The sequence below is a fragment of the Heterodontus francisci genome, chromosome 35 (assembly GCF_036365525.1).
Source record: "Heterodontus francisci isolate sHetFra1 chromosome 35, sHetFra1.hap1, whole genome shotgun sequence".
Classification (NCBI taxonomy): domain Eukaryota; kingdom Metazoa; phylum Chordata; class Chondrichthyes; order Heterodontiformes; family Heterodontidae; genus Heterodontus; species Heterodontus francisci.
Window position 1 is genome coordinate 34,932,419 of NC_090405.1, and position 27,999 is coordinate 34,960,417.

At 43.5% G+C, this 27,999-nt stretch overlaps 1 protein-coding gene across 2 annotated transcripts in view; it reads left to right on the forward strand.

Annotated features, from left to right (window-relative positions):
- LOC137350605 (fibrillin-1-like) overlaps positions 1–27,999 on the forward strand; it is a 670,523-nt gene that overhangs the window by 130,741 nt on the left and 511,783 nt on the right. The window lies entirely within an intron of this gene.

A 27,999-nucleotide genomic window follows, 5' to 3' on the forward strand; every position in this document is an offset into this window, starting at 1 on the left:
ATTCCTGCTTCCATTATTAAATCTGATTCTTTAGAATAATTTTGAGGTACAAAAAATATAATTGTAATGTTTTTACACTGCCATCTTCATGTACACATAATACTGATCTCTGTGGGACACAGTTATTACGACCAGGTGAGAAAGGAGTCTAGGGTTCCCTCTCAACCTTCACCTGGTCTTACCGTAACAGAGTTTAATTTTAAACACACCGTGTTTTTAGCACCCCTTTGGTAAATCCTTGTTCACTGCTTTCCAATTATAAGGCAAAGAAACCAGCACAAACAGGTTTTCTTAGGTTTAAAGAAGAAAGGTTTGACATTTATTAAACTTAAACTCTAATTTGGTTAATGCCTACGGATGCACGACGCGCCCACGCTAGCATGCATACGCGATACACACAAGCAGATAGAGACAGAAAAGAGCAGAAGAAAATAAAGTGGAAAATTTTGCAACAATCTCTGAAGAAGGTTTTAGTTATGGATCTTCGAGCTCACTGTAGAGTCCTTGATTGTAGGTAGGCTCTTCATTGGGGCCCAGTATTCTTCTTAAACCTTGTTCACTGTAGGAGACCTTTCTCTCTTGGGGTTCATGTGCCTTCAGTGGATTTGGAGTTCTGTGAGAAAGAGAGGGAGAGCCAGACAGGAGAGGTCTTCTTCAGTCCAGGAGCATACTGCAATCTCTGGGTTCAAAACTGTTTATTCAATTCAGAAAAAACAGGTTGTGAAGCAGGATAGTCATGTGACTAGCTGGTTTGACCACTTCTGTTTGTGGATTTGGCCATCCCAGCAGTCATCCTGAAATTTGAGCTCCCTCACCTTCAATGTCTGGTGCTCAAAGTCCATTGTGAGTTAAATTGGATAAGGGAAGTAACCCCTTTGTCTCCACAAGCACTGTCTGTTAATATGAAAATACCTTTCCAGCCAAAGGCCTGGTGATTTTTTTTAAAAAACAGATCCTTTCTTCACTTCAGCAACAGCTTTCAAATCAATGTTCATATGACAAAATTAATGTGTCTCAGTCTTGGCAGGTGGGGGGTCTGCATGACACTGTGGTCAGGTGTGAACTGCTTTCTCTGAGGTAAATAACATTTCAAAAAAGTAAGTGAAATTTAGGAACTAGTTTTATTTTCTAGATAAAGGCAGATGCTGGAAATCTGAAATAAAAACAAGAAATGCTGGAAATACTCAGCAGGTCTGGCAGCATCTATGGAGAGAGAAGCAGAGTTAACGTTTCAGGTTATTGACCCTTCATCAGAACATTCTGATGAAGGGTCACTGACCTGAAACGTTAACTCTGCTTCTCTCTCCACTGATGCTACTAAACTTTCTAAGTATTTCCAGCATTTCACATTTTCATTTTATTTTCTAGATGTCAACTTTGGCTTAGTCGTAGCACTCACATGTCTGTGTTAGCAAATCATGGGTTGAAGTCCCATTCCAGAGACTTGAGCACTTAATCTAGCCCTGCCACTTCAGTGCGGTGATAAGGAAGTGCTGCATTGTTGAAGTGCCATCTTTCAGATAACACTTCAAAGCAAGGTCTCGTCTGCTGTCTCGGATGAAAGTAAAAGATCCAACAAAACTATTTGAGGAGAGCAGGAAGTTCTCCCAATGTCCTGGCCAACATTTATCCCTCAGCAAACACCTGAAACAGATTATCTAGTCATTTATTTTGTTGCTGTTTGTGGGACTTGCTGTTTTCAAATTGGCTGCTGCATTTCCCTCCCCCTGCCCCTTTCTCTGGCTCAAGCCATTTTGTTTGAGTTACCAGCCCTGATACCGGTTCCTCTGCCAATGTAATGAACTTGTGAGAGCAGGCCTTGAATGGTCGTAAGAAGTTTCTCGTCTGTAGGACTCAGTACCATCCTAAGTGCTGTACACCCAATAAGCCATTGAAGGAGCTTCTGCTGTTTAGTAAATAGTCACATTTTACATTTAACACTATATGCTGTGTTAGAATATGTTTAATCAACATTTTATCTCTCTAAGATTGCTTCATCCAGGCTGCTTCCCTGCTTTTCTCTGTATTTTCTTTGGCCCAGTTTTCAATTCTGACCAATTTGCAACATCAGCCAACTTGCTTTTTGTAATATATTTTCTTCAACGTGTTCTTTTTCAAGAAATTTTCTGCTCTGCATTTTCGAACTTTAGATTTTAACTATTTACGTCCTTTCTTGTACTTGCACCTCTAATTTTTCAAGCATTTTTCTTCATTTCCTATTTACTCATTTGCACAATATAAATTTCTGGGACAGATTGTTGGCAAATGTGAACACAAATTTTGGTCCGTCAACAATGTTTAATTATAAGAGAAAAACAGAGCACGCTCTTTGTGCCCTACTTATTTCATTTTGGTTGACAATTCATATGATTTATTTTTAAAGCTGCAGCTTGGGAAGTGTTCCTTGAACCATGCCAGCCAAGAAATATAATTTTTTTTCAGGACAAGCAGGCTCCCATTAATGTCAAATTCTATTTCAAGCTGGCGCTGAAAAATGTTTAAAATTAAAAAATACCCGTTTCTCCTCAGATCAAGCTGGGAAACCCAAACCATTCACCCTTTTGTTCCTCTGTTAATTGACGGTTCCTGCCTCATAACTCAACGCTCATGGCCAATTTGACTGTGGTACCTTTATCTTTCATGGACAGTTTAAAAAATTGGCTTGTGCAGTGGAATGTGTGGGGGCCTGGACAATGAGCCTGCAAAACGATCATACAGCTCGGTGAATATTTCAGCATATCTGTTCAGCTTTTTCAGTTCCGCTCCCTCTGACTCTCCTGCTTTGCTTGACATGAAGTGGTGTATACAGCCCGTAAAAGATTAAGGTTAAATTATTAAAAATTAGCATAGCTGTAAAAATAATACTAACAAGATCTTCTCACCTGAAGGTCATACGAACATACATATTAGGAGCTGAAGTAAGCCAATCGACCCCTTGAGCCTGCTCCGCCATTCAATAAGTTCATGGTTGAACTAATTTTCCACATTACCACCTACCTGTGATAACCTTTCACCTCTTTGCTTATCAAGAATCTATCTACCTCGGCCTTAAACATATTCACAGACTCTGCTTCCACCGCTTTTTGAGGAAGAGAATTCCAAAGACTCATGACCATCTGAGAGAAAACATTTCTCCTCATCACTGTCTTAAATGGGCGACCCCTTATTTTTAAACAGTGACCCCTGGTTCTAGATTCTCCCACAAGGGGAAACATCCTTTCCACATCCAGCCTGTCAAGACCCCTCAGGATCTTATATGTTTCAATCAAGTCACCTCTTGCTCATCTAAATTCCAACAGATACAAGCCTAGCCTGTCCAGTCTTTCCTGTTAAGATAGTCTGCCCATTCCAGGTATCAGTCAAGTAAACCTTCTTTGAACTGTTCCCAGTGCATTTACATGTACATAGTACTCCAAGATGTGGTCTCACCAATGCCCTGTATAGCTGAAGCATCACTTCCCTACTTTAGTAATCAATTTCCCTCGTGATAAATGATAACATTCTATTAGCTTTCCTACTTACGTGCTGTACCTGCATACTAACCTTTTGCAATTCATGCACTAGGACACCCAGATCCCTCTGCATCTCAGAGCTCCGCAGTCTCTCACCATTTAGATAATATGCCTCTTTGTTATTCTTCCTGCCAAAATGGATAACTTTGCATTTTCCCACATTATACTCCATCTGCCAGATTTTTGCCCACTCACTTAACCTATCGATATTCCTTTGTAGCCTCCTTATATCCTCTTCACAACCTACTTTCCTGCCTATCTTTGTGTCATCAGCAAGTTAGCAGCCATAGGTCCCTTCATCTAAGTCTTCATATAAATTGCAAAAAGTTGAGGCCTGAGCACAGATCCCTGTGGCACACCACTTGTTGCATCGTGCCAACCAGAAAATGACCCATTTATGCCTACTCTCTGTTTCCTGTTAGCTAACCAATCTTCTATCCATGCAATATGTTACCCCCTACACCATGAGCTTTTATTTTCTGCAATAACCTTTGATGTGGCACCTTATCAAATGCCTTCTGGAAATCACTTTGTAGCCTCCTTATGTCCTCTTCACAACCTACTTTCCTACCTATCTTTGTGTCATCAGCAAATTTAGCAACCATACCTTCGGCCCCTTCATTTATATAAATTGTAAAAAGTTGAGGCCCCAGCACAGATCCCTGTGGCACACTACTCATCACATTTTGCCAACCAGAAAATGACCCACTTATGCCTACTCTCTGTTTCCTGTTAGCTAACCAATTTTCTATCCATGCCAATATGTTACCCCCTACACCATGAGCTTTTAATTTTTGCAATAATCTTTGTTGTGGCACCTTATCAAATGCCTTCTGGAAATCCAAGTACAATACATCCACCAGTTCCCCTTTATCTATAGCACATGTAACTCTCTCAAAGAACTCCAATAAATTGGTTAAACATGATTTCCCTTTCACAAAACCATGTTGACTGTGCCTGATTACCTTCAATTTTTCTAACTGCTCTGCGATAACATCTTTAATAATAGCTTCAGACATTTTCCCAAAGACAGATGTTAAGCTAACTGTAGTTTCCTGCTTTCCGTCTCTCCCTTTTTTGAATAAAGGAGTTACATTCGCTATTTTCCAGTCTAGTGGAACTTTCCCTGAATTTAGGGTATTTTGGAAAATTAAAACTAACGCATCAACTATCTCACGAGCCACTTCTTTTAAGACCCTAGGAGGAAGTCCAACAGGGCCGGGGGACTTGTCAGCCTACAGCTCCAACAATTTGTTCAGCACCACTTCCCTGGTGATTGCAATTTTCTTCAGTGCCTCCCTCCCTTCCATTTCCTGACTTGCAGCTAATTCTGGGATGTTACTTGTATCCTCTATAGTGAAGACCGATGCAAAATACCTGTTCAATTCATCTGCCATCTCCTTATTATCCATTATTAGTTCCCCAGACTCACTTTCCATAAGACCAACATTCACTTTGTTAACTTTTCTTTGTTAAATATCTGTAGAAACTCTTATTACCTGTCTTTGTATTTCTAGATAGCTTTCTCTCGTACTCTAATTTTACCTTCCTTATCAATCTTTTAGTCAGTCTTTGCTGTTTTTTATATTCTGTCTAATCTTCTGACCTGCAACCCATCTCTGCGCAATTACATGCTTTTTCTTTAAGTTTGATGCTATCTTTAACTGTTTTAGTTAACCACAGATGGTGGGTCCCCACCTTGGAATTGTTCTTTCTCACTGGAATGTATCTATTCTGTGTATTCTGAAATATCCCCTTAAATGTCTGCCACAGCATCTCTATTGACCTATCCCTTAACCTAATTTGCCAGTCTACTTTAGCTAACTCTGCTTTCATGCCCTCATAATTGCCCTCATTTAAGTTTAAAATGCTGGTCTTGGACCCACTCTTCTCTCCCTCAAACTGAATGTAAAATTCAATCATATTATGATCTTTGCTACCAAGGGGGCATCTTAACTATGAGGTAATTAAGTAACAAAAACAAGAAATGCTGGATTCACTCAGCAGGTCTGGCAGCATCTGTGGAAAGAGAAGCAGAGTTAACGTTTCGGGTCAGTGACCCTTCTTCGGAACTCGAAGGTAATTAAGTAATCCTATCTCGTTGCACAATACCAGGTCTAGTATAACTTACTGTCTGGTCGGCTCCAGAATGTATTGTTCCAAGAAATTATCCCAAAAACATTCTATGTACTCCTCATCTAGGCTACCTCTGTCCATCTGATTTTTCCAGTTTATATGTAGGTTAAAATCCCCCATGATTATCGCCATACCTTTCTGACAGGCTGCCATTATTTCTTCCTTTTTACCCCGACCTACAGTATGGTTAACATTAGATGGCCTGTACACCACTCCCACAGGTAACTTTTTGCCTTTATGATCTCTCATCTCTACGGAAATTGCTTCTACATCCTGGTTTCCTGCACTTAGGTCATCCCCCTCTATTGCGCTAATACCATCATTAATTAACAGAATTACCCCTCCACCTTTTTCTAGTTTCCTGTCCTTCCTAAATGCCATGTACCCTTCAATATTCAGGTCCCAATCCATGTCATCCTGCAGCCATACAGTATTTACTGTTACCAATGTGGCTCAGCTAGTAGCACCCTCACGTCTGGGTTAGAAAATTGTGGGTTTAAAGCTTCTGCCAGGACTTGAACATGTAATTTATGTGGACACTCCATGTTGTCATGAAAGAGTATGAACATTGTTGGTGACATTCTTTGGATGAGACATTAAATTAAATGTTGAAGATCTTGGGCTGGGTTTTACACTCCTATTGAAGGCGGGGGAAGGGGGTGCTGGTGGGGTGGTAGAGGGGGCAAAGAATCCTGCGGAGCCATCCACCACAGAACCCGGCGCCATAGTGCTCATTTCTGATTTTGTCGGATGCGGCGAAATACCGTGGTGGCACTACCATCCTGATGCGACAGCATCGTCATTTAGATGTTTTACATTCATTTGAATGCCATTCACCACGATTCAACAAGGCATTCCCAATTTTGGGTTGACGTGCGGCACTCACGTGCTGTCAGTTTCGCGTTTTCAAAAGCTGGCCATATTTCTGGCGAGAGTCCTTGGTGCCTTGTGATGGAAGGTAACTTCACCGGAGTTACGTTGGGGAAGTGGGGCTTGCAGCGGACATTGCCGCCATGCTGACTCTGCAAGGGGCTTGTTTGTCAAGGTGGTGGAGATTCTCTGCAAGTGCATTGTGTCTGAAGGGGGTTGGTGGAATACTGCAAGTGGATTTTGTGTGAAGTGGGGAAGGTCTGCAAGGGATTTCTGTTTGAATGGGGGAATCTCTGAGAATGTGCAGGTTTTATTTGTCGCAGAGAGAATTACAGGGTAGTTTAAATGGTGTTGGTATGGTAATGATGGCTTGTACTTACTGAAAAGTTGTCAGAGCAATATTAATCCATACTATAGAGCTACTGCAGACATCCTGCAGAACCAAAATTTACACACTTCTTTGCCCAGACAGGTTTACTTTAGCTTTTGAAGGAAGCCTAAGGCCCAAGGAGAATAGAGATGGCGGTACAGTGGCGCAGTGGTTAGCACCGCAGCCTCACAGCTCCAGCGACCTGGGTTCAGTTCTGGGTACTGCCTGTGCGGAGTTTGCAAGTTCTCCCTGTGTCTCCGGTTTCCTCCCACAGCCAAAGACTTGCAGGTTGATAGGTAAATTGGCCATTATAAATTGCCCCTAGTGTAGGTAGGTTGTAGGAGAATGGTGAGGATGTGGTAGAGAATATGGGGTTAATGTAGGATTAGTATAAATGGGTGGTTGTTGGTCGGCACAGACTCGGTGGGCCGAAGGGCCTGCTTTGGTGCTGTATCTCTAAATAAATAAAAAAATAAATAAATATGCAAGGCTGACAGCCTTTTAAATATGGCGCCAGCATGTGTTCCAGCATCAGGTGATGCCATAAACACTTCGCCACTGCTGCCCCCGCCACATGATTTTGGGTGGAGGACAGCCATTTCTGTTATACTAATTGGCCACCCGCCATGTAATTGTGTGACGGGTGGGACCGCCACCATTTTGCACACCCGCCGCCAGGAGTGGTGGTAGGAAAATAAAATTCAGCCACTTATGTGCAGAATGCCTGCTACGTTTACCTGCATGACTGGTCACTGCACTTCAAGGTAAATCATTCGGGAGAATTTTATGCCCTCCCTTGCCGCCTCTGCAATTAGCCATGCAGCGGGCAGCCCTGTCGCTGCACAGGAAGCATAGCATGCAAAACCATGCGGCCTGCTTTGTGGCTGTGGGGGTGAGGCGGGGGAGGGGGTGTGTTTCACTCGTTAAAGTGAGGCACCTGGCATCGGGAAGGGGGGAGTGCCTGCTGAGAGCTAACCCCTGTCAGAGATCCCCTTACACCTCCCCACCCTGCAAAACTCTTCCAGCCTTGACCTACCTTTGGCCTGGGTCCAACGCCACTCCTGAGCCTCAGGTAGGTGCTCCCATGACAGCTGCCACTGTCTCCACTGTGGCACTGTGATTGGCCGGCAGCTCTCCAAGTTGAGTACCTCTGTTGCCAGGGACCTTGATCCCATGGAAGGCCTGCTGCTGTCCACTTAAGTGCCTAATTGGCCCTTGATTTGGCAGACCTCCCACAGAAGAGGCAGCGCAACATCAATGGATGTTGAGACCCCTATTGCTAGGATAAAATGTTGGCCATTGTGTATGAATTGGTGAGAGATGTGTTAAGGCATTATATAAAAGCAAGTCTTTTTTTATTCTTCAATGGTTCTTAGAATTCAGAGCCTGCTGTTTCTCTGAACATAACACTGTCTACCCATACTTATTTAGCTGCATTCTGCAATCTAGTAAGCTGAAAGCAAATATATTTACTCTTAAAGCATAAGAAATAGGAGCAGGAATTGGCCCCTCTGCCCCTCTAGCCTACTCCGCTATTTAGTAAGATTATGACTGATCTAATTGTGGCCTCAACTCCACTTTCCTGCTGGCCTCCCATAATACTTGACTCCCTTATAGATCAAAAATCTGTCTAACTCAGCCTTGAATATATTCAATGACCAGCCTCCACTGCTGTCTGGGATAAAGAATTCCAAAGATTATTGACCCCGAGAGAGCAATTCCTCCTCATGTCTGTCTCAAAAGGGAGCCCCCTTATTCCGAAACTATGTCCCCTAGTTCTAGATTCCCCCATGAGGGGAAACATCCTCGCAGCATTTACCCTGTCAAACCCCCTCAGAACCTTAAAATAAAAGCAAAGTACTGCAGATGGTGAAAATCTGAAATAAAAGCAAAAAGTGTGAGAAATACTCAGCAGTCTGGCAGCATCTGTGGAGAGAGAAGCAGAGTTAACGTTTCAGGTCTGTGACCTTTCATCAGAACTTGCCTCAAAATAATATGTTTCAGTAAGATTAGCTCTCAGTTTTCTAAACTCCAATGAGTATATACCCAACCTACTCAACCTTTCCTTATAGAACAACTCCTTTATTCCAGGAAGCAACCTGGTGAACTTTCTCTGAATTGCCTTCGAGGGAAGTATATCCCTTCTTAAATAAGGAGACCAAAACTGAACGCACCACTCTCGGTGTGGTCTCACCAACACCCTGTACAGTTGTAGCAAGACTTTCCTACTTTTATACTTCATCGCCCTTACTGTAAAGGCCAAAATTCCATTTGCCCTTCTAATTATTTGCTGTACCTGCATGCTAACTTTTTGTGATTCACGTATGAGAATACCCAGATCCCTGTGTATCACAGCATTCTAAAGTTTCTCTCCATTTAAATAATATTCTACTTTTCTATTCACCCTACCAAAGTGGATAACCTCACATTTTCCCACATTATACTCCATCTGCCAAATTTTTCCCCACTCACTTAACCTATCTCTATCCCTTTGCAGACTATTTGTGTCCTCCTCACAACCTGCTTTCCCACCCTATCTTTGTATCGTCAACAAATTTGGCTATGATACACTCAGTTCCTTCATCCAAGTCATTAATATAAATTGTAAATAGTTGAGGTCCCAACACTGATCCTGTGGCACTCCACTAGTTTCAGTCTGCCAACCTGAAAACGCCTCATTTATCCTGACTCTCTGTTTCCAGTTAGTTGACCAATCTTCTATCCATGCTATTATATTACCCCCAACACCAGGACCTCTTATCTTGTGCAGTAACCCGTTTATGTGGCATCTTACCCAATGCCTTTTGGAATGCCTTACATCTACTAGATCTTCTTTATCCACCCTATTTGTTACATCCTCAAAGAACTGTAATAAATTTGTCAAACATAATTTTCCTTCTATACAATCAAGCAGTCAACATAGTTTTATTATGATTTTCTAAATGTCCTGCTACTACTTCATTAATAATGAATTTCAGCATTTTCCCAATGATAGATGTTAGACTAACTGGCTTATAGGTTCCTGCTTTCTGTCTCCCTCTTTCTGTATGAGGTGTTAGATTTGCAGTTTCCAATCCGCTGGGACCTTTCCAGAATCTGGGGAACTTTGGAAGATAAAGAACAAAGAACAGTACAGCACAGGAACAGGCCATTCGGCCTCCAAGCCTGCGCCGATCTTGATGCCTGCCTAAACTAACACGTTCTGCACTTCCGGGGCCCATATCCCTCTATTCCCTTCCTATTCATGTATTTGTCAAGATGTCTCTTAAACGTCGCTATCGTATCTGCTTCCACCCCCTCCCCTGGCAGCAAGTTCCAGGCACTCACCACCCTCTGTGTAAAAAAAACTTGCCTTGCACATCCCCTCTAAACTTTGCCCCTCGCACCTTAAACCTATGTCCCCTAGTAACTGACTCTTCCACCCTGGGAAAAAGCTTCTGACTATCCACTCTGTCCATGCCGCTCATAACTTTGTAAACCTCTATCATGTCGCCCCTCCACCTCCATTGTTCCAGTGAAAACAATCCGAGTTTTTCCAACCTCTCCTCATAGCTAATGCCCTCCAGACATCCTGGTAAACCTCCTCTGTACCCTCTCCAAAGCCTCCATGTCCTTTTGGTAGTGTGGCGACCAGAATTGCATGCAATATTCTAAGTGTGGCCTAACTAAGGTTCTGTACAACTGCAACATGACTTGCCAATTTTTATACTCTATGCCCCGACTGATGAAGGCAAGCATGCTGTATGCCTTCTTGACTACCTTATCCACCTGTATTGCCACTTTCAGTGACCTGTGGACCTGTACGCCCAGATCTCTCTGCCTGTCAGTACTCCTAAGGGTTCTGCCATTTACTGTATACCTCCCACCTGCATTAGACCTTCCAAAACGCATTACCTCACATTTGTCCAGATTAAACTCCATCTGCCATTTCTCCGCCCAAGTCTCCAACCGATCTATATCCTGCTGTATCCTCTGACAATCCTCATCATTATCCGCAACTCCACCAACCTTTGTGTCGTCTGCAAACTTACTAATCAGACCAGCTACATTTTCCTCCAAATCATTTATATATACTACAAACAGCAAAGGTCCCAGCACTGATCCCTGTGGAACACCGCTAGTCACATCCCTCCATTCAGAAACACCCATCCACTGATACCCTCTGTCTTCTATGACTGAGCCAGTTCTGTATCCATCTTGCCAGCTCACCTCTGATCCCGTGTGACTTCACCTTTTGTACCAGTCAGCCATGCGGGACCTTGTCAAAGGCTTTACTGAAGTCCATATAGATAACATCCACCGCCCTTCCTTCATCAATCATCTTCGTCACTTCCTCAAAAAACTCAATCAAATTAGTAAGACACGACCTCCCCTTCACAAAACCATGCTGCGTCTCGCTAATAAGTTCGTTTGTTTCCAAATGGGAGTAAATCCTGTCCCGAATAATCCTCCCTAATAGTTTCCCTACCACTGACGTAAGGCTCACCGGCCTATAACTTCCTGGATTATCCTTGCCACCATTCTTAAACAAAGGAACAACATTGGCTATTCTCCAGTCCTCTGGGACCTGACCTGTAGCCAATGAGGATGCAAAGATTTCTGTCAAGGCCCCAGCAATTTCCTCCCTTGCCTCCCTCAGTATTCTAGGGTAGATCCCATCAGGCCCTGGGGACTTATCTACCTTACAACTAATGCATCCACTATCTCTGCAGACACTTCTTTTAAGACCCTAGGTTGCAGGTCTTCAGGTCCAGGGGATTTGTCATCCTTTAGTCCCATTAGTTTTCCTAGTACATTATCTCTAGTGATAGTAATTGTTTTAAGTTCCTTTCTCCCTTTTGCCCGTTGAATTTCTATTATTCTTGGGATGTTTTTAGTGTCTTCTACTGTGAAGACAGATGCAAAATACTTGTTCAAAATATGTGCCATTCCGAGTCTCGTCTTCTAAGAGACCAACATTTAATTTAGCTACTCTTTTACTTTTATATACTTGCAAACGCTCTTGCTGTCCAATATATATTTCTTGTTAGTTTACTCTCATATTCTAATTTTTCTGTTTTTTTAAGTCATCCTCGCTGGTTTCTAAAATTTTCCCAATCTTCTGGTACACCACGAATCTGCACAGCATTGTGCGTCTTTTCTTTCAATTTGATACCATCCTTAACTTCCTTACTTAGACACGGATAGTTCATCCTTCTTGTAGAGTCTTTCTTTCACAATGGAATATATCTTTGTTGAGAGTTATGAAATATCTCCTTAAATGTCTGCCACTGCTTATCTACCGTCTTACCTTTTAACCTATGTTCCAAGTCTACTTTAGCCAACTCTGTCTTAATAGCTTTGTAGTTGCCTTTAATTATGTTTACGACACTAGTTTCAGAATCGAGTTTCTCACCTTTTAACTGAATGTAAAATTCTATCATGTTGTGATTATTCTTCCCTCGAGGATCCTTTACTATGAGACCATTAATTAATGCTGTCTCATTACACCAGGACTAAAACAGCCTGTTTCCTGGTTAGTTCTACAATATCCTAAATACACTTTATGAACTCATCCTCAAGGTTACCTTTGCCAATTTGATTTCTCCAATCTAGCCCCCATTATTTCTTGATTTATACTCTCCTACAGTGTAGCTGCAGTTAAGAGGCCCATAGACTACGCCCATCAGTAACTCCTTTACCTTGATATTTCTTATATCCACCCAAACTAATTCCACATCTTGATCTTCTGAGCCGAGATCATTCCTCACCACTGCACTGATCTCATCCTTTAATTGCAGAGCTACCGCACCTCCTTTTTCTTTCTTCCTATCCTTTTGAAATGTCAAGTACCCCTTGCATATTTGGTTCCGAGCTTTGGTCACCTTGCAACCAGGTCTCTGTAGTAGCTATCAGATCATATCCATTTATTTCTATTTGTGCCATCAATTCATCTATCTTGTTATGAACACTGCTTGCATTCAGATAAAGAGCCTTTAATTCTGTCTTTTTACCATTTTCCCCTACTGTGACCCTATTTGCTGGTGCAGAAACATATAAGATTTTGAGGGGACTTGACACGGTAGGTACTGAGAGGGTGTTTCCCCTTGTGGGGGAATCTAGAACTAGGGGGCACAGTTTAAAAATAAGGATCTCCCATTTAAGATGATGCGGAGGAATTTCTTCTCTCCGAGGATAGTTAATCTTCGGAATTCTCTTCCCCAGAGAGCAGTGGAGGTTGGGTTATTGAATATATTCAAGGCTGAATTAAACAGATTTTTGATCTATAAGAGAGTCAAGGGTTATGGGGCCAGCAGGAAAGCGGAGTTGAGACCACAGTCCGATCAGCCGTGAACTTTTTGAATAGCAGAGCAGGCTAGAGGGGCTGAATGGCCTACTTCTGCTCCTATTTCTTATGATCTTATGCACTCTTGTTTGTATGCTGTGTCCCTCCCTGTCATACTCTGATTATCGTTACCCATATTGCTTCTCTGCACTATTGCCTTGTCCTTTCTCTTTAACTTACTAAATTTTCCCTCACCTGAAGCCTCTTTTCCACCCAACCCCCCACTATTTAGTTGAAAGCCCTCTCTACAACCTCCCTAGTTATTCGATTTGCCAGGAAACTGGTCCCAGCATGGTTCAAGTGAAGCCCGTCCCAACGAAACAGCTCTCTTTTCCCCCAGTACAGGTGCCAGTGCCCCATGAATTGAAACCCATTTCTCCCACACCAATCTTTGAGCCACACATTCAACTCTCTGAACTTATTGACCCCATGCCAATTTGCTTGTGACTCAGGTAGTAGTCCAGATATTATTACTTCTGTGGTTCTGCGTTTTAATTTTCTGAGTACTTTCACAAAGCACTGTGAATTTATCACTATAAAATAGTTGCTAAGTAGAACCCAACAGCTTTTGTTACACATTGACATTAACGATACACAAATATAAAGCTTTTTATCTTTGTATCTTCACATCTGAATTTGTTAAGTCAGATCCTTAGTGAAGTAAAGAAGAAATATCTGAACGTGCTCAAGCTTTAATGCTTTTACACTTGATAGCATCACAGACCAAAACCAGGGGCATAGGTGGATAAGCATGAGAGAGATATGCTAATTAGAAGAGGGTTGGGAGCACATGCATGTGAAGCATAAATACCAGCATAGACCAGTTGGGCCAAAAGGCCTGTTTCTGTACTGCAGGCTTCATGTAAATGTGCTCAGACAGAATCTTGCAGTGCGCATTTAGTTGCCTGTATTGCAAAACTACTGATGTTGCTCATTAATTGAAGGATACTAACCAATTGTCTATTCAATGCTCATTTATTACCCCAAATAAGGATGCTTTTGTTGCAAATAGAAGTTGTATTCCAAGATGAAATCTTAAATACATTTCAAATATGAAGGGGTGCATTAGTCCTCAGCTCAGCATGTGCAAAATAGTGCTTTATCACAGCTGGGGACGAAAGTTGTATTTTACCTGTTTAAGAAATTTTAAAAAAATGTCACCTGCTAGGAAGAGCTAATACATAACAAATAATGTTGTGATTTAGATATGCATATGCTCACAACTAATTTCTCTGAATGCACTATCTATGAAATTGAGCGAAAATGACTGCACCTGATTGCTGGGCAAGAAATCCCTTGTAGAATTCAAGTGGCTTAAAATGCTTTATAACAACAAACAAAATATTACAAAGCGTTTACAGCACAGAAAAAAAAGCCAAGCGGCCCAACACACTCATACTAGTGTTTATGCACCACAAAAGCCTCTCCCACTCCCTTTCAACTAACCCCATCAATGTTTCTTTTTATTTGCTTACTCATGTTTGACCTGATGCCATGACACTTCATGTGGTCCAGAATCAATATTGAGGACTTCCAGAGCTACTTCCTTCCAACAACAAGAACTTGCATGCCTCATTCTTTGTAATTTTTTTTCGCGTGTGCGGGTTATTTCTTTAAGTGTCCTTTAAATGTCTTTGCCTGGCCATGCACCACGGTAACTTAAAGGGGCCGACTTGTGCCTGGTCTGCGTGGGGGACTTCTGGGTGGCTGTGCAACTTAGAGGAAACATTGCTTGCATTTATATGGCACCTTTAACATCGTAAATCAAGGTGTTTCACAGGAGCGTTATTAAACAAAGTTTGACACCTAGCCACATGAGATATTAGGAAGGGTGACAAAAGGTTGGTCAAAAGAGGAGAGAGGGGTAGAGAGGTGGGAGGTTTAGGAAGGGAATTGAAGAGCTTAGGGCCTAGGAGCTGAAAGCACACATTTATTTTGTTTGGACTAGAAAATCAGAGTATACCATCACAATCATGGCACTAAGCTTTTTTCTAAACTTTTCATCTGAGCATGAATATTGGGTGTGAAATAATGTTGGGCTCATTATTAATAAAACCTTTTTTGTAAGTATTGTGGAATTGAAACTTTCTAACATGCATTTCTGAAATATAACTTTTTAATTCTAGTATATTGTCAAGAAAACCCTATATGCCAAATGAGAAATATTAATTCATCGGTTGGAAACTTACATTAGACTTTTAATGGAGAAAATCTTAACTTTAAAAAAAAACTTGGCAGTCAAGATGGCCACTGTAATTTGCATCTGAAACACCTTTGCACATTATAAGGCCCCAACCGGAGCCAGAAGTTTAATAAGAAGCCCAGCCAGAACAATGCTTTGGCTAGCTGAGTAGATTATGCTGATCATCCTTGTTAGTGAGACATTCAAAGCCATCTCGAGGCATTCATAAGTGGAGACGTCCCTCCAGCGGGTAAACACTGACAACACCAACTGAGAGAGGTTTTGGGTTTTAGACTTTGGACCTCATTAAAAACAAAGGTGATTGACAGAACCATGTGACCGTCTGTCCATCTATGGAAAAAGTGGAGTTTTGTTAAACAGAGAAGAGACGAGCAGGAAAAGGCTGCGTGCCTCTCTTTCTTTTTCTCTCTCTCTCTCTCCTCTGACCCCTCCAGATAATATAAGTCTGCAACTGTGGATCCCTCCAAGCCTACAGATTGCTACAGCCAGAGGCCAGGGGAAGAGAACTAAATACAATTCTGCCTCAAAGAAATACTTCAGCCAAGCAGGCCAACCACAAAGTGCACTTTGAATCGTAGAATAGAATCATAGAAAATTTAAGGCACAGAAAGAGGCCACTTGGCCCACTGTGTCTGTGCCGGTGGAAAAACAATCCACCCATTCTCATCCCACCTTCCAGCATTTGGTCTGTAGCCCTGCAGGTTACGGCACTTGAGGTGCATATCCAGATTCCTTTTGAATGAGTTGAGGGTTTCTGCCTCAACTACCCTTTCAGGCAGTCAGTTCCAGACCCCCACCACCCTCTGGGTGAAAACGTTGTCCCTCATCTCCCCTCTAATCTTTCTACCAATCACTTTAAATCTACGCCCCCTAGTCACTGACCTCTCTTCTAAGATGAATAGGCCCTTCACCTCCACTCTATCCAGGCCCCTCAAAGTTTTGTACAATTCAATCAGATCTCCCCTCAGCCTTCTCTGTTCCAAGGAGAACAACCACAGCCTATCCAATCTTTCCACATAGCTGAATTTTTCCAGTCCTGGCAACATGCTCATAAATCTCCTCTGTACCCTCGCAAGTGCAATTATATCCTTTCTATAATGAGGTGACCAGAATTGCACGCAATACTCAAGTTGTGGCCTAACCAATGAGTTATACAGTTCCAGAATTAACTCCCTGCTGTTATATTCTATATCTCGGCTAATAAAGGAAAGGATTCCATATGCCTTCTTAATCACCTTATCGACCTGTCCTGCTACCTTCAGGGATCTGTGGACATTCACTCCAAGGTCCCTCACTTCCTCTACACTTCTCAGTTTTTTCCCATTAATTGTGTATTCCTTTACCTTGTTTGACCTCCCCAAATGCATCACATCACACTTCTGCAGGTTGAATTCCATTTGCCACTTTTCTGCCCATCTGACCAGACCATCAATATCTTCCTGCAGCCTACAGCTCTTCTCCTCGCTATCTACCACACGGCCAATCTTTGTGCCTTCTGCAAACTTCTTGATCATGCCCCCCACATTTATGTCCAAATCATTAATATCTACCACAAAAAGTAGGGGACCCAGTACTGAGCCCTGCGGAACGCTACTGGAAGCAGTCCTCCAGTCGCAACAACACCCATCAACAATAACCCTTTGTTTTCTGCCACTGAACCAATTTTGTATCCACCTTGCTGCATTTCGCTGGATCCCATGGGATTTTAAAAAAATCAGTCTGTCATGTGGGACCTTGTCAAAGACCTTGCTAAAATCCATGTAGACCACATCAACTGCACTACCCTCATCTATCTTACTTGTTACTTCTTCAAAAAATTCGATTAAGTTTGTCAAACAAGATCTTCCCGTAACAAATCCATGCTGACTATCCTTGATTAACCTATTCCTTTCTAACTGGCAGCTTATCCTGTCTCTCAGAAACGATTGCAATAATTTGCCCATGACTGAGGTTAGACAGACTAGCCTGTAATTATTCGGTTTATCCCTTGCTCCCTTTTTAAACAGAGGTACAACGTTGGCAGTTTTCCAATCCTCTGGCGCACCACACCTTATCCAGTGAGAACTGAAAAATGATGGTCAGACCCTCTGCTATTTCCTCTCTTGTTTCTTTTAACAGCCTGGGGTACATTTCATTTGGCCCTGGTGATTTATCAACTTTCAAGGATGCTAATTCCAAAAAGAATTCCTCTCTACTTATGTTTATTACATCCAATACTTCACACTCCTCCTCCTTAACTGCAATCTCTGCATTGTCCCCCTGTTTTATGAAGACAGACGCAAGTATTCATTAAGAACCATACCAGCATCTTCCGCCCCTATACGTAGGTTACCTTTTTGGTCTTTTATGGGCCCTACTCTCTCCTCAGTTATCCTCTTACTCTTAATGTATTGATAAAACATCTTTGGGTTCACCTTGATTTTGCTTGCCAATATTCTTTCATGCCCTCTCTTTGCTTTCCTAATTTCCTTTTTAATTTCACCCCTACATTTTCTATACTCCTCTTGGCTTTCTGTAGTATTGAATTCTTGGTGTCGGACATAAGCTTTTCTTTTCTGGCTTATCTTATCCCGTAAGCTCCTTGCCATCCATGAGTCTCTAGATTTGGTCGTCTCACCCTTTTGCTTTGTGGGAACATGTTTACTCTGAATCCCTTGAATCTCCCCTTTGAAAGCCTTCTACTGCTTTGACACTGATTTACCATGAAGTAGCTGTTTCCAGTCCACTTTTGCTAAATCACTCCTCAGTTTAGTAAAATTGGCCTTTCCCCAATTGAGAACTCTAACTCCTGTTCTATCTCTGTCTTTTTCTATAATTATGTTAAAACTGACTGAATTGTGATCACTACCACCAAAATACTCTCTCACTGCCACTGCTTCCACCTGCCCATCTTCATTTCCTAAAACAAAGTCTAAAACTGCGCCCTCTCTTGTTGGACTTGCTACATACTGGCCAAAAAAGTTCTCCTGAATGCACCTCAAGAATTTTGCTCCCTCAATTCCTTTCACATTAAAACTACCCCAGTTAATATTGGGGTAGTTAAAATCCCCTCCTATTACTGCCCTATTGTTCTTGCACTTCTCATAGATTTGCCTACATATCTGCTCTTCTATCTCCCTCTGACTGGGGGTCTATAGTACACTTCCAGGAGTGTGATTGCCCCTTTTTTATTCCTTAACTCAATCCATTTGGCCTCATTTTATGAACCTTCCAACATATCATCCCTCCTCACAGCTGTAATAGTTTCCTTGACCAAAATTACCACTCCCCCTCCTTTCTTATCCCCCTCCCTATCATGTCTGAAAACTCTGTAACCAGGAGCGTTCAGCTGCCATTCCTGTCCCTCCTTAAGCCATATTTCTGTAATAGCTATGATATCATACTGCCACATGTCTATCTATGCCCTCAGCTCATCTGCTTTATTTGCTGTACTCCTTGCATTGAAATTGACACCCTTGAGCACTGCCAAACTTTTTTTTAATTTGGAGTCAAGGACTTCAAGAATAAGGCTTCAGCTGGAAGACCATTGAATCATCCACTCCACAGACTGTGCATTTAAGTTCCATTTATTCTGGACTCTAATCCAACCACCAAATCTATTTTTTCCTTTGTAATCTATTTGTGTATGTGTGATTCTCATGTGACTGTGTGCGTGAATGTGTAGCGTAAATGTATTTTTTTTAGATCGACTTTAGATTAAGTGTCATAAACTCACCTCTTTCTTGTTTAAACTCAAGAAAATCTGTCCAATTCATTCTTTCATGATACAGTAAAGGTGAAAGGTAAAGCACTCACTGAGGTGGTAAGCACAACCACTGTTAAAAAAAAAAGAACAAACCCTGTTGCGGTCAAATAAGAGGAAGGGCAAAAAGGGCGACTCTAACCTCATTTGGCCGCAACAATACTGTCATACAGTTCATCAAAAAAGTTTTCAATGTTAGCATGTTATTCAGTATTTCCAGTGAAAATGTGCGGAAAAGGTACAAAGCAATTCAGATTGTCATATGATTAGCCCGAGCATCTGAATATTGGTTTCTTTTTAGAACTTTAGGCTGTAAACCTGGCTTCTTGTTAATTATTTCTAGGTTTTCCATTCTGTAACAAGTTTCAGAATATGTTTCTGTAATTTTGGCAGCATCTAGGTTAACACTTAATTCTACTTTTAGTGAGTTGATGCAATATGAAGTTCCATCTAATGCTTAGAAACTAGTAATTTATTCTGTGGAATATTTGAAGTTGTTTAAGAATCATATCGCAATTAATTTTTGAACAAAATCTACCTGGGATATTTCACTTTGAGGAGTTCAGGTAGGAAGTCAGCAGGGCAGATTTTGTGCCTGCCCAACTTTATCACTGCTGATCACAGCTGGTGAAGAGCTGGTTTATTTGTTAAGTAAATCCACACGTGCTATAGAAACACTGGATGTCGACAGCATGCTTGCGTCCAACATTGCTGTAGTGTTAACAATAGAAAATGTGTGTATTACGTTACTCAGTCATTGCTGTTCAATTTGAATATGACAGCCTATATTTGGGCAGACATATTCAGTGGGGTCCCTAGGGGTAGCCAATCCATTACGTACCTATCTGAGAAAACAACTGCTTTGAGGCAAGCCTCTGCCCAAAGCACGTATTAAAATGGCTTGTGGGATTAAAAGTAGCCACAGAACTTTTATTCGTTCGTGGGATGTGGATGTCACTGGCAAAGCCAGTGTTTATTGCCTTTCCCTAATTGCCTTTGAGAAGGTGGTGGTGAGCACCTTCTTCAACTGCTGCAGTCCATGTGGTATAGGTACACCCCCAGTTCTGTTACGGAGGATTCTGACCCAGCGACAGTGAAGGAGTGGCGATATAGTTCCACGAGAGGATGATGTGTGGCTTGGAGGGGAACTTGCAGGTGATGGTGTTCTCATGTGTGCTGTCCTAGATGGTAGAGGTCGTGGGTTTGGAAGATACTGTCGAAGGAGGCTTGGCAAGTTGTTGCAGTGCACCTTGTAGATGGTGCACACTGCTGCCACTGTGCGCCGGTGGTGGAGGGAGAAAATGCTTAAGGTGGTGGATCGGGTGCCAATATAAGGAGCTGATTTGTCCTGGATGGTGTCGAGCTTTTAGAGTGTTGTTGGAGCTGTACTCATCCAGGCAAGTGGAGATTTTTTTTTTAGATTTTTTTAGATTTAGAAATACAGCACTGAAACAGGCCCTTCGGCCCACCGAGTCTGTGCCGACCATTAACCACCCATTTAAACTAATCCTACACTAATCCCATATTCCTACCACATCCTCACCTGTCCCTATATTCCCCGACCACCTACCTATACTAGGGGCAATTTATAATGGCCAATTTACCTATCAACCTGCAAGTCTTTGGCTGTGGGAGGAAACCGGAGCACCCGGAGGAAACCCACGCAGTCACAGGGAGAACTTGCAAACTCCACACAGGCAGTATCCAGAATTGAACCCGGGTCACTGGAGCTGTGAGGCTGCGGTGCTAACCACTGCGCCACTGTGCCGCCCCCACTCCTGACTTGTGCCTTGAAGGTGATGGACAGGTTTTGAGGAGTCAGGAGGTGAGTTACTCGCTGTAGAGCTCCCCCCCACCCCCCACTCCCGACCCACTCTTGTAGCAACAGTATTTATACGGCTAGTCCAATTAAGTTTATTTTCAATGGTAACCCCCAGGATGTTGATGGTGGGGGAAATTCAGTGATGGTAATGCCAATGAATGTCAAGGGTAGATGGTTAGATTCTCTTTTGTTGGAGATGGTCATTTCCTGGCACTTTTGTGGTGCCAGTGTTACTTGCCACTTATCAGCCCAAGCCTGAATGATGTCCAGGTCTTGTTGCATATGGATACGGACTGCTTCAGTACCTGAGGAGTTGTGAATGGAACTGAACACTGTGCATCATCAGTGAAAATACCACTTCTGATCTTATTATGGAGGGAAGCTCATTAATGAAGGATTTGAAGATCGTTGGACTTGGGACGCTATCCTGAGGAACTCCGGCAGCGATGCCCTGGAGCTTAAATGATTGGCATTCAACAACCAGCGGCACAGTGGTGCAGTGGTTAGCACCGCAGCCTCACAGCTCCAGCGACCCAGGTTCAATTCTGGGTACTGCCTGTATGGAGTTTGCAAGTTCTCCCTGTGACCGCGTGGGTTTTCACCGGGTGCTCCGGTTTCCTCCCACAGCCAAAGACTTGCAGGTTGATAGGTAAATCGGCCATTGTAAATTGCCCCTAGTGTAGGTAGGTGGTAGGGGCATTGAGGCAAGGTGGGGATGTGGTAGGAATATGGGATTAATGTAGGATTAGTATAAATGGGTGTTGATGATCGGCACAGACTCGGTGGGCCGAAAGGCCTGTTTCAGTGCTGTATCTCTTTAAAAAAAAAATGAAAGAAACTATAACCATCTTCCTTCTGTGCTAGGTATAACTCCAACCAGAGGAGAGCTTTCCCCTTGATTCCCATTAACTTCAATTCTACTTGGGCTCCTTGATATTGCACTCGGTGAAATGCTGCCTTAATGTCAAGGGCAGGCAATCTCAACTCATCTCTGGAATTCAGCTCTTTTGTCCGTGTTTGGACCAAGGCGGTAATGATGCTGGAGCCAAGTGCCCTGGCAGAACCCAAACTGAGCATCGGTTAGCATTGTCAATGATACCTTCCATCACTTTGCTGATGCTTAAGGTAGACTGATGGGGCGGTAATTGGCTGGAGTGGAATCGCCCTGCTTTTTGGTTATAGGACATACCTGGACAATTTTCCATATTGTTGGGTAGGTGCCAATGTTGTCGTTGTACTGGAACAGCTTGGCTATGCGTGTGACTAGTTCTGGAGCACAGTCTTCGGGATGCAGCCTGAATGTTGTCAAGGCCCGTAGCCTTTTGTGTATCTGTGGAAGTGAGCAGAAAGGCATGGCGCTATGCTAGATGGGAAATATAGCCAAGTTAGGAGTAGTCACTTTGCTGAGCTCTGATGAAATGATTTAAAGCTTGAGAAACTGCAATGAAATAGTTAAAAGTAAAGGCTGAGAGTGTGAGATCGTATAAACTTACAGGCACTGGTAATTGCAAGGACATTTGTTCATTCATGACTTGATTGTGTGACTCCTTGTGGTTTGGAACGAATGGATTCCTGTGAGAGATGCTGGCCATCCCTGTGTGAGTGATGATAAGGAATGAAAGGCCACACTATCACTGTATACTGTTGCTGCTTGGTGTTACTTCATAATGTGACTTGATAGAGATTACAGGATCCCAGGACTTATGACAATTGTGGGAATCAAAATCAGTATCTTGTTTCTAACTCTTCTTCCTTTGCTAATTGTCTTAATGTCTGTTTTCTTTTAATCTTGCTGGTACAAAACGATATTTTATTAGTAACAAGTATGTATTGAGAATGGAGTGTATTGTAACCTCAGTAACAGATGTACTGCATGTCACCACGTGGGTGAAGTCGAATTGTACCGCACTGATTGGTTAAACAAGGAGGTGTAGCATGAATCTTAATGGAAAAACAGTAGTACCTGTATCACAAACTTCACTTACTCTGGGGGGGGACCCGACAGACTCTGGTGGAGTCAGTGCCGCTGTTCTCAGAGTAAGTCCGCTGGCGACTGCGCAAATAAAGTAATTGATTTTACCTACACATCCGACTCGGTATATTTACTGAACCAGACTGAAGGCAAAAAGAACTCAGATTAACATATCCAGTGCATTCAACATTTCTTGATCTCATGTGGAGTGAAACAAGTTGGCTGAAGACTGGCATCTTTTTATTCGTTCCTGGGATTTGTCGCTGGCTAGGCCAGAATTTATTGCCTATCCCTAATTGCCCTTGAGAAGATGACCCAGCGACCGTGAAGGAACAGCGATATAGTTCCAAATCAGGATGGTGTGTGGCTTGGAGGGGAACTTTCAAGTGTTGGTGTACCCATGCATCTGCTGCACTTGTTCTTCTACGTGGCAGAGGTCGTGAGTTTGGAAGGTGCTGTCTAAGGAGCCTTGGTGTGTTGCTGCAGTGCATCTTGTAGATGGTACACACTGCTGCCACTGTGCATCGGTGATGGAGGGAGTGAATGTTTGTGGATGGGGTGCCAATCAAGCGGCTGCTTTGTCCTGGATGGTGTCGAGCTTCTTGAGTGTTGTTGGAGCTGCACTCATCCAGGCAAGTGGAAAGTATTTCGTCACACTCCTGACTTGTGCCTTGTAGATGGTGGACAGGCTTTGGGGAGTCAGGAGGTGAGTTACTTGCCTCAGGATTCCTAGCCTCTGACCTGCTCTTGTAGCCATGGTATTTATAAGGCTACTTCAGTTTTCCTGTCAATGGTAACCCTCAGACTGTTTATAGTGGGGGATTCAGCGATCGTAATGCCACTGAATGTCAAGGGGTGATGGTCATTGTCTGGCTCTTGTGTGGCGTGAATATTACTTGCCACTTATTAGCCCAAGCCTGGATATTGTCCAGGTCTTGCTCCATTTCTACACGGACTGCTTCAGTATCTGAGGAGTCGCAAATGGTGCTGAATATTGTGCAATCTTCAGCAAATATCACCACTTCTGACCTTATGATTGAAGGAAGGTCATTGATGAAGCAGCTGAAGATGGTTGGGCCTAGGACACTAACCCAAGGAACTCCTGCATTGATGTCCTGGAGCTGAGATGATTGATGTCCAACAACCACAACCATCATCCCTTGCTCCAGGTACAATTCCAACCAGCAGAGAATTTTCCCCCTGATTCCCATTGACTCCAGTTTTGCAAGGGCTCCTTGATGTCATACTCGGTCAAATGCTGCCTTGATGTCAAGAACACCTCACCTCTTGAGTTCAGCTCTTTTGTCCATGTTTGACCCAAGGCTGTAACGAGGTCTGGAGCTGAGTGGCCCTGGTGGAACCCAAACTGAGCGTCAGTGAGCAGGTTATTGCTAAGCAAGTATAGCTTGAAAGCACTGTTGACGACATCTTCCATCACTTTACTGATGATTGAGAGTAGACTGATGGGGCGGTAATTGGCCGGGTTGGACTTGTCCTGCTTTTTGTGTACAGGACATACCTGGGCAATTTTCCATATTGCCGGGCAGATGCCAGTGTTGTAGCTGTACTGGAGCAGCTTGGCTAGGGGCGCGGCAAGTTCTGGAGCACAGGGTCTGCAGTACTATTGCCGGAATGTTGTCAGGGCCCGTAGCCTTTGCAGTATCCAGTGCCTTCAGACGTTTTTTCATATCACATGGAGTGAATCAAATTGGCTGAAGACTGGCATCTGTGATGCTGGGGACTTCTGCAGGAGGTTGAGATGGATCATCAACTCGGCATTTCTGGCTGAAGATTGTAGCAAATGCTTTCAGCCGTATCTTTTTCACTGATGTGCTGGGCTCCCCCATCACTGAGGATGGGGATATTTATGGAGCCACATCCTCCAGTTAGTTGTTTAATTGTCCACCATCATTCACGACTGGATGTGGCAGGACTGCAGAGCTTAGATCTGATCCATTGGTTATGGGATCATTTACCTCTGTCTGTTGCATGCTGCTTGTGCAGTTTGTCATGCAAGTAGTCCTAGGTTGTTGCTTCCCCAGGTTGACACTTCATTTTGAGGTATGCCTGGTGCTGCTCCTGGCATGTCTTCCTGCACTCTTCAGTGAACCAAGGTTGATTCTCCGGCTTGATGGTAATGGCAGAGTGGGGATATGTCATATTGTTTGCATATTGTGGTTGAGTACAATTCTGCTGCTGCTGATGGTCCACAGCGCCTCATGGATGCCCAGTTTTGCATTGCTAGATCTGTTTGAAATCTATCCTATTTAGCACTGTGCTAGTGCCACACAACACGATGGAGGGTATCTTCAATGTGAAGACAGGACTTTTTCTCCACAAGGACTGTGCTGTAGTCAGTCCTACCAATACTGTCATGGACAGATGCATCTGCGCAGGCAAATTGGTGAGGACGAGGTCAAGTATATTTTTCCCTCTTGTTGGTTCCCTCACCATCTGCTGCAGACCCAGTCTAGCAGCTATGCCCTTTTGAACTCAGCCAGCTCGGTCAGTAGTGGTGCTACCGAGCTACTCTTGGTGATGGACATTGAAGTCCCCCACCCAGAGTACATTTTGTGCCCTTGCCACCCTCAGTGCTTCCTCCAAGTGCTGTTCCACATGGAGGAGTACTGATTCATCAGTGGGGGGTGGGAGGGGAGGTGCGGAGGTTTGGTAGCTGGTAATCAGCTGGAGTTTTCCTTGCCCATGTTTGACCTGATGCCATGAGACTTCATGGTGTCTGGAGTCAATGTTGAGGACTCCCAAGGCAACTCCCTCCTGACAGTATATACTGTGCCATCACGCTGCTGGGTCTGTCCTGCCAGTGGGACAGGCTATACCCAGGGATGTTGATGCGGTGTCTGGGACATTGTCTGTAAGGTATGATTCGGTGAGTATGACTATGTCAGGCTGTTACTTGACTAGTCTGTGGGACAGCCCTACCAACTTTGATACAGGCCCCCAGATGTTTGTAAGGAAGATTTTGCAGGGTCGAAAGGGATGGATTTGTCGTCGTTTCTGGTGCCTAGGTTGATGCTGCGTGATCTGTCCAGTTTCATTCCTTATTGACTTTGTAGCGGTTAGATACAACTGAGTGGCTTGCTATGCCATTTCAGCAGGCATTTAAGAGTCAGCCACATTGCTGTGGGTCTGGAGTCACATGTAGGCCAGACCAGGTAAGGACAGCAGATTTCCTTCCCTAAAGGGCATTAGTGAACCAGATGGGTTTTTAGAACAATCGACGATGGTTTCATGGCCATCATTAGACTAGCTTTTAATTCCAGATTTTTATTAATTGAATTAAAATTCGCCTTCTGCACTGGTGGGTTTCGAACCCATGTCCCCAGAGCAATACCCTGGGTCTCTGTGTTACTAGTCCAGTGACGCAATGATCTCTGATGCTGGGGACCTCAGGAAGGAGCTGAAATGGATCATCGACTCGGCATTTCTGGCTGAAGATGGTTGCAAATCCTTCAGTCTTGTCTTTTGCACTGACATGGTGGGTTCCCCCATTGTTGAGATGGGGATATTCGTTAAGTCTCCTCCTCCGGTTAGTTGTTTAATTGTCCATAACCATTTATAACTGGCCTTGGCAGGACGACGGAGCTTTGATCTGATCCACTGGTTGTGGGATTGTTTAGCTCTGCCTATAGCATGCTGTTTCTGCTATTTAGCTTGCATGTAGTCCTGTGTTGTAACTTCTCCAGGTTGGCATCTCATTTTTAGCTATGCCTGGTATTGCTCCTGGCATGCTGTCCTGCACTTCTCATTGAACCAGGGTTGTTCCTCTGGCTTGATGGTAATGGTAGAGTGAGGGATATGCTGGACTGTGAGGTTACAGGTTATGGTTCTGCTGCTGCTGATGGCCCACAACACCTCACAGATGCCCAGTCTTGAGCTGCTAGATCTGTTCCGAGTCTGTCCTATTTAGCATGGTAGTCGTGCCACAAAACATGATGGAGGGTGTCCTCAGTGTGAAGATGGGACTTGTCCCCAGAAGGACTCTGCAGTTGTCACTCCTACCAATATTGTCATGGACAGATGCATTTGCAAGAGGTTGACTGGTGAGGACAAGGTCGAATAGGTTTTTCCTTTCATGCTGGTTCTCTCATCTCCTGCAAGAGGTCCAGTCTGACTGATATGTCCTTCAGGACTCAGCCAGCTCGGTCATTACTGGTGGTACTGAGCCACTTCTTGGTGATGGACATTGACATTCTCTGCCCACCCCCCCCCCCCCCCCCCCACTAACCCTAAGCCTATGCTACCCTCAGTGCTGCTTCCAAGTGATGTTCAACATGAAGAAGCACTGATTCATCAGCTGATGGGGCAGGGAAAGGGGGTGGGGGGTGGGGAAGTGATAGGTGGTAATTAGGTTTCCTTGCCCATGTTTGACCTGATGACATGAGACTTCATGAGGTCCGTGCTTCATGTTGAGGACTCCCAGGGCCTCTCCCTCTTGACTGTATACTACTATTCAGCCACCTCTGGTCCTGCAGGTGGGACTGGGCTTACCCCAGGGATGATGATGAAGGAGTCTGGGACATTGTCTGTAAGCTATGATTCAGTGAGAATGATTACTCTGTGGGACAGTTTTTCCAATTTTGGCACAAGTCTCCAGATGCTAGTGAGGACAACTTTACGGGATCAAGTGGGCAGGGTGTGCCTAGGTCAGTGCTGGGTGGTCTGTCCAGTTTTTATTCTTAATTGACTTTTCTGTAGAGGGTTGATGCAATTGAGTGGCTTCCTAGGCCATTTCAGAGGGTAGTTAAGAGTCAACCACATAGCTGTCGTTCTGGAGTCACATGAAAACCAGACTGGCTAAGGATGGCAGATTTCCTTCCCTGATGGGCTTTAGAATCTCTCCATTTTCTTTTGCACACTGTTCCTTGACAACATAGTCATTCAGTCTTTGATTTGTCACAATTCGGCAGTAGTTACCAACTCCATTCCCTTACTACCAACTCCATTCCCCTACTACCAACTCCATTCCCCTCCTTGGTCATTGGCTGTGAATAGACTGTCTGCAGTCTCGGCATCCTATTCGACCTAA